Source organism: Solanum tuberosum, unplaced genomic scaffold, assembly GCF_000226075.1.
Source record: "Solanum tuberosum cultivar DM 1-3 516 R44 unplaced genomic scaffold, SolTub_3.0 scf00060, whole genome shotgun sequence".
Taxonomy (NCBI): Eukaryota; Viridiplantae; Streptophyta; class Magnoliopsida; order Solanales; family Solanaceae; genus Solanum; species Solanum tuberosum.
In genome coordinates this window covers 2,138,178-2,150,526 of record NW_006238985.1, presented here as the reverse complement: position 1 = coordinate 2,150,526, position 12,349 = coordinate 2,138,178, and positions in this window count along the sequence as shown.

The window sequence follows — 12,349 nt, the reverse complement described above, 5'->3', positions numbered from 1 at the left end:
TTTGTAGCGAATTATACAAATCAAAAGCTCCATAGCAAATATAAAATTTGCTATGGAGCGCAATTATGCAAATTATAGCTATAACATACAAATATGATTTTTATGTTTATTATATGTGAAAGTTGCTCTTTAAAAAATATCATAAAAAGTAGTTAGAGAAGCATTCCGATTAGAAAACAACCTCTTTACTTTCACAAGACAGGAGATACATTGCATATCTAATTTAATTTTTTTTCCTAATCAACATACGAATTAGATTCAAAACAATTATACAACACACGATTCACATAAAAATTCAACAAAAATCTTTTAAATAGTATTTACAAACATTCAAGTGATATTTTTTTAAATCGAACTATATATTAGTCGTTTCAATGCCTAAAACTATACAAGAGTTTGTAAAATTAATCGACAAAAAATTTGATACTAATAATAAAACTTCATATATACTTGTTACATCCCATCTTTCATCGTGCTGAATTGAAATCGACACTTTGTTACTTTCAACCACTAAAACAAATTTAACTAGAGATAAAAGAGCCTGTTTTTTTTTATTATTACAATACGTTTTTTGAGGTTACATTAAGTAATGAATGAAATATTTGTGAAAGGTAAAATAAAATAAGAGAGAAAATTAAGCAATTAAAATACTATTTAATAATCAATCATGCATTATATTTTATTTTATATTTATCGATTTTTTCTCTTTTTTTTCTTTTGTTCAGTTTTGTAAAAATTCTACTGCTATGTTGGTGAAATGCTAAACCACTATTATATAGGACTAATTTGGGTGCCTAAATTGTATAGTTAATTTTTTTGTACATAAGCATACAATTTAAGCACCCAAATTACTCCTATATAATATTAATTTAATCTTTCACCAACATAGCAATGAAATCTTTAAAAAACAAAATAAAATTTAAAAAAAGGAAAAGAAAAATTGATAAATCACAATTTAAAAATAACGCACAATTTGGTTATTTAATTAGATTTAATTTCTTAAATTTCTCCCTTTTGTTATTTATCTTACACAAATATCATAATCACTAGTTAATGTTTATCTCCCATAACCTCAAAAGAATGTAACCGAAAACAATTTCTTTATCTCTTGTTAAACTCGTTTCAAAAGATGAAAGCAACAATATGTTAGTTTTAATTCAACATGACGAAAGATGGAATGTAATAGGTATGTATCAATTTGTTCAATGAGTTTCAATTTTTTTAGATTAATTTTATAAAAAAATTATGTAGTTACAATCATTGAAACAACTAAAAATATAGTCAGATATAAAAAGAATTGTTTTGATGTCTAAAAACAATATTTTTTTTAAAAAATTGTTGAATTTTTAAGTAAATCGATATTGTTAACATTGAAAAAATTGTATCTAAAAATTGATTTTGAATCTTAATTCGTATGTTCATCTGTAGTAGTGTTATTTGTTTAATTGTTGTATAATCTCAATATGATGGTATTATTCATATAACAAAAAAAATTAACAACAAATATAGAACGAATTTTATAAATTATTTTGATTAAGCATGAAAAGTATTGATGATAAATTAATGGTTATTACATGGTGTATCTAATAGTTTAAATAATATATTATATATTTTTAAATATATATATTAGAGCGATCTTGTTAAATCAATACATGAACATTATGTAATTAGGTATCTTACACAAATGAGTTGGTATTATTTTGGTTAGCTTGTTAATTAAGTATTGTTTGATTATTCTATGGTGCAAATGATTGTGTAAATCATATAGATATATTAAATTGAAGTGTACACAAAATTGTGATCATATTAATTATATTTCAGAAAAATTATTAGAGTACACACACTTAGTAACCATATTCTCAATATTTCCCTACCTTTTTAATAAAAAATACAAAAATTCCTAATTTTCCAACAAAATCAAACACTTGAATATATTATTGTTCAAGAACCCCCAATACACGTTTCCCACTTCAAAATTCACTCCTCCAATTTCTCCCCATATTCATTTCAATTATCACATTCTTCCCAATTTTAATTTCAAACGACTTTTCTCTCCATTCAACCAATTTCAGAGCTTTCCGTAGGCAAACTCTGCTTCTTCAAATTTCTTCTTCATCTTTTTCATCGATTGTCTGATACTTTATGGATCCTCCTTTGTTAAGTATTGGGATTACCCAAATAGTCACACCTAACATTAAATCGAATATTTGATTATGAAAATTCGAACTGAGAAGAAAACAGGTCTGAAAAGTTGCATGATCCTCTAACAATGGCAAATCAAAGTTCAAAGAAGGCAAAAGCTAAAAAGGAGGTACATGCATCATCGGAAGCAAAAGTTGCAATAACACCAAAGAAAAGGGGTAGAAAGGTCGTCCCTACCATATCTCGACCTGCACTACCTAATGTATGTATTTTAGTATTTTTTTTTTTAAAAAAAATTGCATTCACATGTTCTTTTTTGCTTTAAATTAGATACATTATTGTTAAAGAAAAAATTATTATGCATCTCGTTTGTAATCTACCGTTATTACATAAAAATCATAATTTTGATATATCTTGTTGATTTATCACGATTAATGTATTAAAAGGTTAAAATTCAAATTATAAGATGAAATGATTGATTTTTATGATTAATGTATCAAATGTTAGTATTGAGTATCAGTTACTCAATTTTACAAATAAAACCCTAATTTTTGGTATTTTTTGTTAGGATAAATGTATGAAAGATTAGATTTCATATCACAGGATGACATGAAAATTGCATAACAACATAATGTATCCTATTCAAAGTTCTTGTTAATATTAAGTATCAACTAATATAAAAGATACTGTGTAGTTTGAATTATGTATCATATATAAATATACATTTTTGTTCACATTTTAGTTCAAATTCATCCTCATTCAGGTCTCTATGTATCATTTAGATCTTTTTTGAGTGATTAACATCATCTTTTGAAATTGCAGAATATGAAATATGTAATTAAACAGCTTCAAAAGCACTCCCATAAGTTTTACAAATTGCATTCAAGAGTTAGTGTTGTCAATAGGGGATGAAGGTATCCAATTATTCAAGGATACTATATTTGGTCCAAATCTGAATATCCCGAATGCACATATCAAGGACAGATCACCAAGTGTTTATTTCTTTTAGAGGTGGAGCAGGACAATCTAGACCAAGAATTTCATATTCGTCATGTCAAATGAAATATCTTACAATTTAGTATCAAAGATTTTGCTATTCTTACTGATCTGAAATGTAAAGAAAATATTAAAGATTTTACATATTCAAATTCAAAAATTAGTAAGCTAGTTCAAAGATATTTTCCTGGGGCTGACAAAAAATTTATATATGATACATAATTCTAATTATTTTTCATATTAGTTGATACTTAGTAGTAACAAAAACTCTGCATATGATACACTCTGTTGTTCTGCAACTTACATGCCATCCTGTAATTTGAAATTCAATATTTCACACTTATCATAAAAAATGACAAAAAATTAGGATTTTATTTGTAAAATTGAGTAATTGAAAATTCAATACCAATATTTGATACATTAATCATAAAAATCAACTATTCCATGTTATAATTTGAATTTTAACCTTTTGATATATTAATCGTAATAAATCAACAAGATATATCAAAATTTAGGGGTTTTGTGTAACAATTGTACATTACAAACGAGATACATAATAATTTTTCTTTAATAATAATGCATCTTAATTTAAAGCAAATAAGAACATGTGAATACAACAATTTAAAAAAATAAAAAATACTAAACTACATACATTGGATAGTGTAGGTCGAGATATGGCAGGGACAATATTTCTACTCTTTTTGTTTGGTGTTTTTGCTACTTTTGCTTTAGATGATGCATGTACCTTCTTTTTAGCTTTTGTCTTCTTTGAACTTTGATTTGTTATTGTTAGAGGATCATGCAACCTTTTAGACCTATTTTCTGCCCACTTTGAATCTTCATAATCAAATATTTGATTAGTGTTAGGTGTGACTATTTGAGTAATCTAAATACTAAACGAAGGAGGATCCATAAAGTATCACACAATCGATGAAAAAAAAACGAAGAAGAAGAAGAGTCTACCTATTGAAAGCTCTGAAATTGGTTGAATGGAAAAAAAATCGTTTGAAATTCAAATTGGGAAGAATGTGATAACCGAAATGAATATGCGGACATATTGGAGGAGAGAATTTAGGATGGGAAACGTGGGTTGGGGGTTCTTGAACATTAATGTATCTGGGTGTTCGATTTTGTGGGAAAATTAGAAAATTTTGTATTTTTTTGAAAAGGTAGGAAAATATTGAGAATATGGTAACTAAGTGTGTGTACTCTAGTAATTTTTGTGAAGTAGCTATTAAAAAGCTTGAATGGCAATGACAGAAAACAAATTAAAGTATTGGGTTAAGGCAATGGAGGAAAATAAAATAATTATTTTGGCAATTAGAGAAACATATATTAGAGTGAAGAGATTGACCTTTTGAAAGGTTTTTGCATCGAGTGTAATGAAATATTTTGGTGAAAATGGAAGAAGAGGATTCAAGTGCTAGAGATATTTAACCATTACTCATATCATAGGTTGTTTTCGTTAGAGGTAAAGTTTAAATTTTTATGTATTTGATTTTACACGATTTATGTTATTTGGACTCATCTATTAGACTCTAAGATTAAGAAGAGATTTTTTTAATTTTTTTTTAGTTTTATTCAATCGTAGTTTATTTAATTTATTGAGTTCGAAATAAATTATTTGTACGTATTTAATAGATATTCAACACATAAGATTTGAAGAAAAGTTGCTGGCTTTGGATATATTGTAACTTGTAAGTATTGTCTTACGATAGATTTCTGATTTTCCCCCCCGCTAATAACGTCTCATTTCAGGCCTTTATAACTAAGTAAATAATTCCAGTGGTGTAATGAAGACATCATTTGTTTTAGAAGACTATTTAAAATATCGAGATGGATATGCGAACCAAATATTCACAGTTTTTTGACATTTTAGGTACAATTTTAACTGTTATACTCATTTGAAGATGAACGTTTTATTTAAGTGGGAGAAGAAAAAACAAGTGGGGAAGAAGTAACAACATGTCCCGTCGTTTTGAGTGTTTGGATCATATTTTCCTAATGACACTTTCTATAGGCTTAAAATGTGAATTATGATTTGCAGGTAGAGCCGTCAAAATGGGCTTGGCCCGCTAGGCCGGCCCAATCCAACGCTTGAATTAAATGGGGTTGGACTAAGTTTTTTCAGCCCATTTAGAAACGAGGCTTTTTAGCCCAACATCATTTGTCCCGCTAGCCTCGTAGGCCCAATCTAAAAGCCTCAGAGGCCAGCCCGTGGGTTGTGAATTTTAAAAATATTTATTATATATATTTTAAGTAGTGTTTTATTTGTTAAGATTTTTCAAATATATATATATATATATATATATATATATATATAACTTATTAGCCCAAACTTATTACTCCATTATAACTATGAATCTTTGACATCTTCTACTTTTGTTTTTATGCCTAATTTTTTCACTTCTCCTTTATTGTCTTGTTTATGAAAATAGTGATCATGTAATGTTTTTTGCTCGGATGAATCTTATGAATGTTGTATCTTGGCTATTATGTTTTTGTTTTGTAAATATGTGTAATTCCTGAATGAATTTATGTATTGATGTTGTGTTCATCAGACATCAACGTTCGTACTCTTTCTAAGAGGACAATGTTGTCCATTTTTTGGTTGAAGGACCAACCCGTCCCAACCCATGGCCCATTTAGGGTTGGCTTGGGCTGCTATTTTACAGGCCCTTTAATTAAAAGGGTTAGACTGTCCCAACCCATTTAACTCTCTAGCCCATTAGGGTTGGGTTGGGTCAGGCCATTTTGACAGCTCTATTTGCAGGAATAGGTGACACAGGCCCTGAGCAATCGAATGTGTATAGGAGAAGAAAACAAAAGGTAGAAACTTTGAGGGGGAAAAAAAGCCAACCATAATAATATTTTGTACCAACCTCAATTAGTCATGTTTTATATTATTTTTGGAGTTGAACATCATATGGATACCAAATTAATACTCATTGTAAATTACATTACCTAATTCAATTTGCATATCAAATGGATACCATAATTACCTAATAAATTACTCAATATATATTCTTGGAAAACAATGAATTACAGTCACAATCAAAACAAAGCATGAGTCTAAAAGACAAAATAAAATAACAAATAATTTTGTCACAAACAAATATAATATGATTTTTTTGGCGCAAGGTAATTTGAAAATGTCTTTCTGTTATGGCCCGCTCGACGACATGTACTGCAAGTAACTTTAGACCTTTTGAATTTAACATTAGCAAATCCCTTCCAGCGTTTAAGTTACAGTCTTCCTACAATTCGTTTTGAACCAGGCGACATCAACTTAGGATCAGAAACATAACTTGGTATATCCCATGTACTCGGAGAGGTCCAACAGGGATAGCATATGCATCTTCAAAATTCTTCAAGTTATAAAAAGGGAGAGCAATAATCTGTTTCATGCAGTCTTCTATACCTAAGAACTGTCATTTCATGCCCGCACGGTATCTCATCATTTTGAAATCGCCCGCAACTACATTTATTGGTTCTTATACACACGATGTAATGCTTTGATCCATCGACAACAACATTCAAATAAATTATTGATGGTATTACCTAACACACAAAAATAATTGGGTTTAAACACAAACATTTCTAAGTTTATCCAGCATAATGAATAAAGGAAAAATACCCTCATACGGATAGACAAAGCAACACTTTTCTGGAACTTAAAATCATATTTTTTTGTTAGCTCTGATCTAGTTTTTGCAGCCTCCTCGTTGTGCTTATGAATCCATGTCTCAATTGCTATCCTAAAAAATTCAAGAAGTGATACGACTGGTAATCTCCTTGCTAACCTATTAACCCTTATTTAAAGATTCAGCTATGTTTGAAGTCATGGTCCATGTTTGCTTACATTTTGAATGAGCCCTTGACCAATTGCTATACCTGATATCAAATAAATAACCTCTTATCCTTGTGTCTATTTGGTCGATTCTTGACATAAACTCCTCAAATTGTTGTATTGTATATGCCTTTGCCATGGGAAAAAAGGCTTCTTCAAATCTTCAGTATTCCTATGGAAGTTCTTTAAAACATTGAAACATAAGTGTCATATGCAAACATAATGTTTCAATACAAGATATACTCTTGCAGTTCCTTTTCATATGCTCTCATTTCTATTTGACATAAAACACTTGTGTTCCCTTTCTCCATATGCCTCCCTAAATCGTTCAAAGAACCAGGTCCACGATGCATCATTCTCAGAATCCACTATGGCGTAAGCAAGTGGAAGTATGTGATCTAATGCATTATTTTTTAGAAAAAAATCATATAGATTGAAAACAAAACTTATATAATAATTATATTTGCATATAAATATCAAGATTCAAATAATACCTCATGAATCCATTGTGCTTGCAGTAAAAAATGTACCACCATATGCGCCTCTTAAGGTTGTCTCATCAATCACTACAATTGGCCTACAATACTCTCAACCTCTAATAGATGCTTCTATTGCAACAAATGCATATAAAAAGCTCTCACCTTCTTTTCTTTTCAAGCTCAAAACAGAACTAGGATAGGTCTACTCCAAAATGTATAGAAAACCTGAAAGTTTTTCAATTGTTACAATTTGATAGCTAAATATTATAACACAACACTATATCATTCGGATACAAAATGGATACCAATTAGATACAAACTCCAGTATAATTTTACACTTTCATAACTACATATAATAAATTCGTACTATATAAAATTGGATACAATCTAGATACCAAGTGGATACTCAATGGAAATCAATCTGGATACAAACTGCATGTCAATTGGATACAATCATTTGCTTCGCTACAATGTATACCAATTTAGTTCCACTATTAATTTTCAGTTTGATATCAATTAGACATAAAGAAAAATAAATAATTAAATTCAGAAAAAAAACCTTATAGCATATGACTCAGTCAGATCTCCATGCAACAATTTTATTGCCTTTTCTTTAGCTCGCCAGGCTTGCATGTGTGTTAGCGAAACATCATGCAATTTCAACTTGTCTTCGATTATATCTTTTAGAGTGTATACAGTTGCTAGATCAATAAATTTATCTAATATCATAACAGCTACAACGTCAGTGAATCCTTGACGCCTTGCATAAACTCTATCTCTAACCGAACAAGTGTGATCCCAACAGTATTTTTGAATTTTATAAAACCCCGATTGATTCAAACTTGATGAATTCATTAGCCAGAAACAATTTTCAGAAGGATGCAAGTAATAGCTGTTTCAAAAATATAAAAAAAGATTAATAAAATTTTTATATATCAAATTCATACAAAAAAAAACTACACATATAAATAAGCAAATAAATTATTACCAAGAAGAACTGGAACGAGATACAAGAAATCAAAATATTTTGACAACTTCATAATGTCGCATCACCTCAATAAGTGTGTCCTTATCTTTGTAAATCTGATTTTCAGTAATCAACATATTATTAAGGTCACTGATTACTTCATGTCCTTCATCATAATTTTCATCAATAACTCCACAAGAATTCATTCATATCAAGCGGATTGAATTATTTGAGTATAAATTCACATTTGTTAGAGGTCTACTAACATCGCAATCTCTTCTATCCATAATAATTCCAGATTCTGGATTATCTATAGTCATATTCTTCAAAGTTATTGTGGATAGAAGAGATTGTGATGTTAGTAGACCACTAATAAATGTGAATTTATACTCAAATAATTCAATCCGCTTGATATGAATGAATTCTGGTAGAGTTGTTGATGAAATTATGGTGAAAGACATGAAGTAATCAGTGACCTTACTAATATGTTGATTACTGAAAATTAGATTTACAAAGATAAGGGCACACTTATGGAGGTGATGCGACATTATAGAGTTGTCAAAAAAATTCGATTTCTTATATCTCGTTCCAGTTCTTCTTGATAATAATTTATTTGCTTATTTATATGTGTAGTTTTTTTTTTTTGGATGAATTTTGTATATAAATATTTAATTAATCTTATTTTGTTTTTTTGAAACATCTATTACCTGAAGTGTCCTTCTGAAAATTGTTCCTGGTTAATGAATTCATCAAGTTGAAATTAATCGAGACTTTTTAAAATCTGAAAATACTGTGGGGATTACACTTGTTCTGTTAGAGATAGAGTTTATGCAAGGTTTCATTGACGTTGTAGATGTTAAGATATTAGATAAATTTGTTGATCCAACAACTATATACACTCCGAAAGATATAGTCGAAGACATGTTGAAATTATATGATGTTTCATTGACATACATGCAGGCCTGGCGAGCTAAATAAAAGGCAATAAAATTGTTGCGTGGAGATTCGGCTGAGTCAAGCTAAACTACCAGATTTTTTCTAAATTTAATTATTTATTTTTCTTTATGTCTAATTGATATCAAACTGAAAATTAACAGTGGAACTAAATTGGTATACATTGTAGCAAAGTAAATGATTGTATCCAATTGACATGCAATTTGTATCCAGATTGATATTCATTGGGTATCCACTTGCTATCCAGATTGTATCCAATTTTATATAGTGTTGTTTTATTATATGTAGTTATGAAAGTGTAAAATTATACTGGAGTTTGTATCTAATTGGTATCCATTTTGTATCCAAATGATATATTGTTGTGTTATAATATTTAGTTATCAAATTGTAAAAATAATTGTAACAATTGAAAAACTTTCAGGTTTTCTATACATTCTGGAGCAGACCTATCCTGGTTTTGTTTGGAGCTTGAAAAGAAAAGAAGGTGAGAGATTTTTATATGCATGCATTTGTTGCATTAGAAGCATCTATTAGAGGTTGAGAATATTGTAGGCCAATTGTAGTGATTGATGGGGCAGCCTTAAGAGGCGCATATAGTGGTACATTGTTGACTGTAAGCACAATGGATCCAGGAGGTATTATTTGAATCTTGATAGTTATATAATTATGATATAAGTTGTGTTTTCAATCTGTATGATTTTTTTTTTAAAATAATGCATCAGGTTACATACTTCCACTTGCTTACGCCATAGTGGATTCTGAGAATGATGTATCGTGGACATGGTTCTTTGAACGATTTAGGGAGGCATATGGAGAAAGGGAACACATGTGTTTTATGTCAGATAGAAATTAGAGCATATGAAGAGGAACTGCAAGAGTATATCCTTTATTGGAACATTATGTTTGCATATGACACTTATGTTTCAATGTTTTGAAGAACTTCCATAGGAATACTGAAGATTTGAAGAAGCTTTTTTTTTCCCATGGCAAAGGCATATACAATACAACAATTTGAGAAGTTTATGTCAAGAATAGACCAGATAGATCCAAGGATAAGAGGTTATTTGTTCGATATCATGTATAGCAAGTGGTCAAAGGTTCATTCAAAATGTAAGCAAACATGAACCATGACTTCAAACATAGCTGAATCTTTAAATAATGTTAACAGCTTAGCAAGGAGGCTGCCAGTCATATCACTTCTTGAATTTTTGAGGATAGCAATTCAGACATGGATTCATAAGCCCAATGAGAAGGCTGCAAAAATTAGATTAGAGCTGACCAAAAAAATATGATCTTAAGCTCCAGAAAAGTGTTGCTTTGTCTATCCGTATGAGAGTATTTTTCCTTTATTCATTATGCTTGATAAATTTAGAAATGTTTGTGTTTAAACTCAATTATTTTTGTGTGTTAGATAATACCATCAACAATTTATTTGCATGATGTTGCCGATAGATCAAAGCGATACATCGTGTGTATAAGAACCAGTAAATATAGTTGTGGGCGATTTCAAAATGATGACATATCGTGCGGGCATTAAATGACAGTTTTTAGGTATAGAAGACTGTATGAAACAAATTATTGTTCTCCCTTTTTATAACTTGAAGAATTTTGAAGATGCATATGTGATCCCTGTTGAACCTCTCCGAGTACATGGGATATACCAAGTTATATTTTTGAGCCTAAGTTGATGTCGCCTGGTTTAAAAAGAACTATAGGAAGACTGCAACTTAAACGCTAGAAGGAATTTGCTGATGTTAAATTCAAAAGGTCTAAAGTTACTTACAATACATGTCGTCGAGCGGGCCATAACAGGAAGATATTTACAAATTACCCTGCGCCAAAAAAATTATATTTTATTTGTTTGTGACAAAATAATTTGTTATTTTATTTTGTCTTTTAGATTCATGTTTTGTTTTGATTGTGACAGTAATTCATTGTTTTCTAAGAATATATATTGAGTAACTTATTAGGTAATTATGGTATGCATTTGGTATCCATTTGATATGCAAATTGAATTAGGTAATGTAATTTACAATGAGTATTAATTTGGTATCCATATGGTGTTCAACTCCAAAAATAATATAAAACAGGACTAATTGAGGTTGGTACAAAATATTATTATGGTTAGCATTTTTTTCCCCTCAAAGTCTCTACCTTTTGTTTTCTTCTCCTATACACATTCGATTGCTCAGGGCATGTGTCACCTATTCCTATAAATCGTAATTCACATTATAAGCCTATAGAAAGTGTCATTAGAAAAATATGATCCAAACACTCAAAATGACGGGACATGTTGTTACTTCCTCCCCCACTATTTTTTCTTCCCCCACTTAAACAAAACGTTCATCTTCAAATGAGTATAACATTTAAAAATGTACCTAAAAGGTCAAAAAACTGTGAATATTTGATTCGCATATCCATCTCGGTATTTTAAATAGTCTTCTAAAACAAATGATGCCTTCATTATACCACTGAAACTATTTACTTAGTTATAAAGGCCTGAAATGAGACGTTATTAGCGGGGAAAAAATCAAAAATCTATCGTAAGACAGTACTTACAAGTTACAATATATCCAAAGCAAACAACTTTTCTTCAAATCTTATGTGCTGAATATCTATTAAATACGTACAAATAATTTATTTCGAACTCAAAAAATTAAATAGACTACGATTAAATAAAACTAGAAAAAAATATTTAAAAATCTAATCTTAATTTTAGAGTCTAATAGATGAGTCCAAATCACATAAATCATGTAAAATCAAATACATAAAAATTTGAACTTTACCTCTAACAAAAACAACCTATGATATGAGTAATGGTTCAATATTAGGTTGGTATGAAATTCAAATATAAATGCAACACATTTATTTTTCCTTTTATATTATGTAAGACTGGCTGTGACTTTTTTAATGAAACAGTCAAATATGTTGATTTTCAGATGGAGAGAATTATTTATGAAT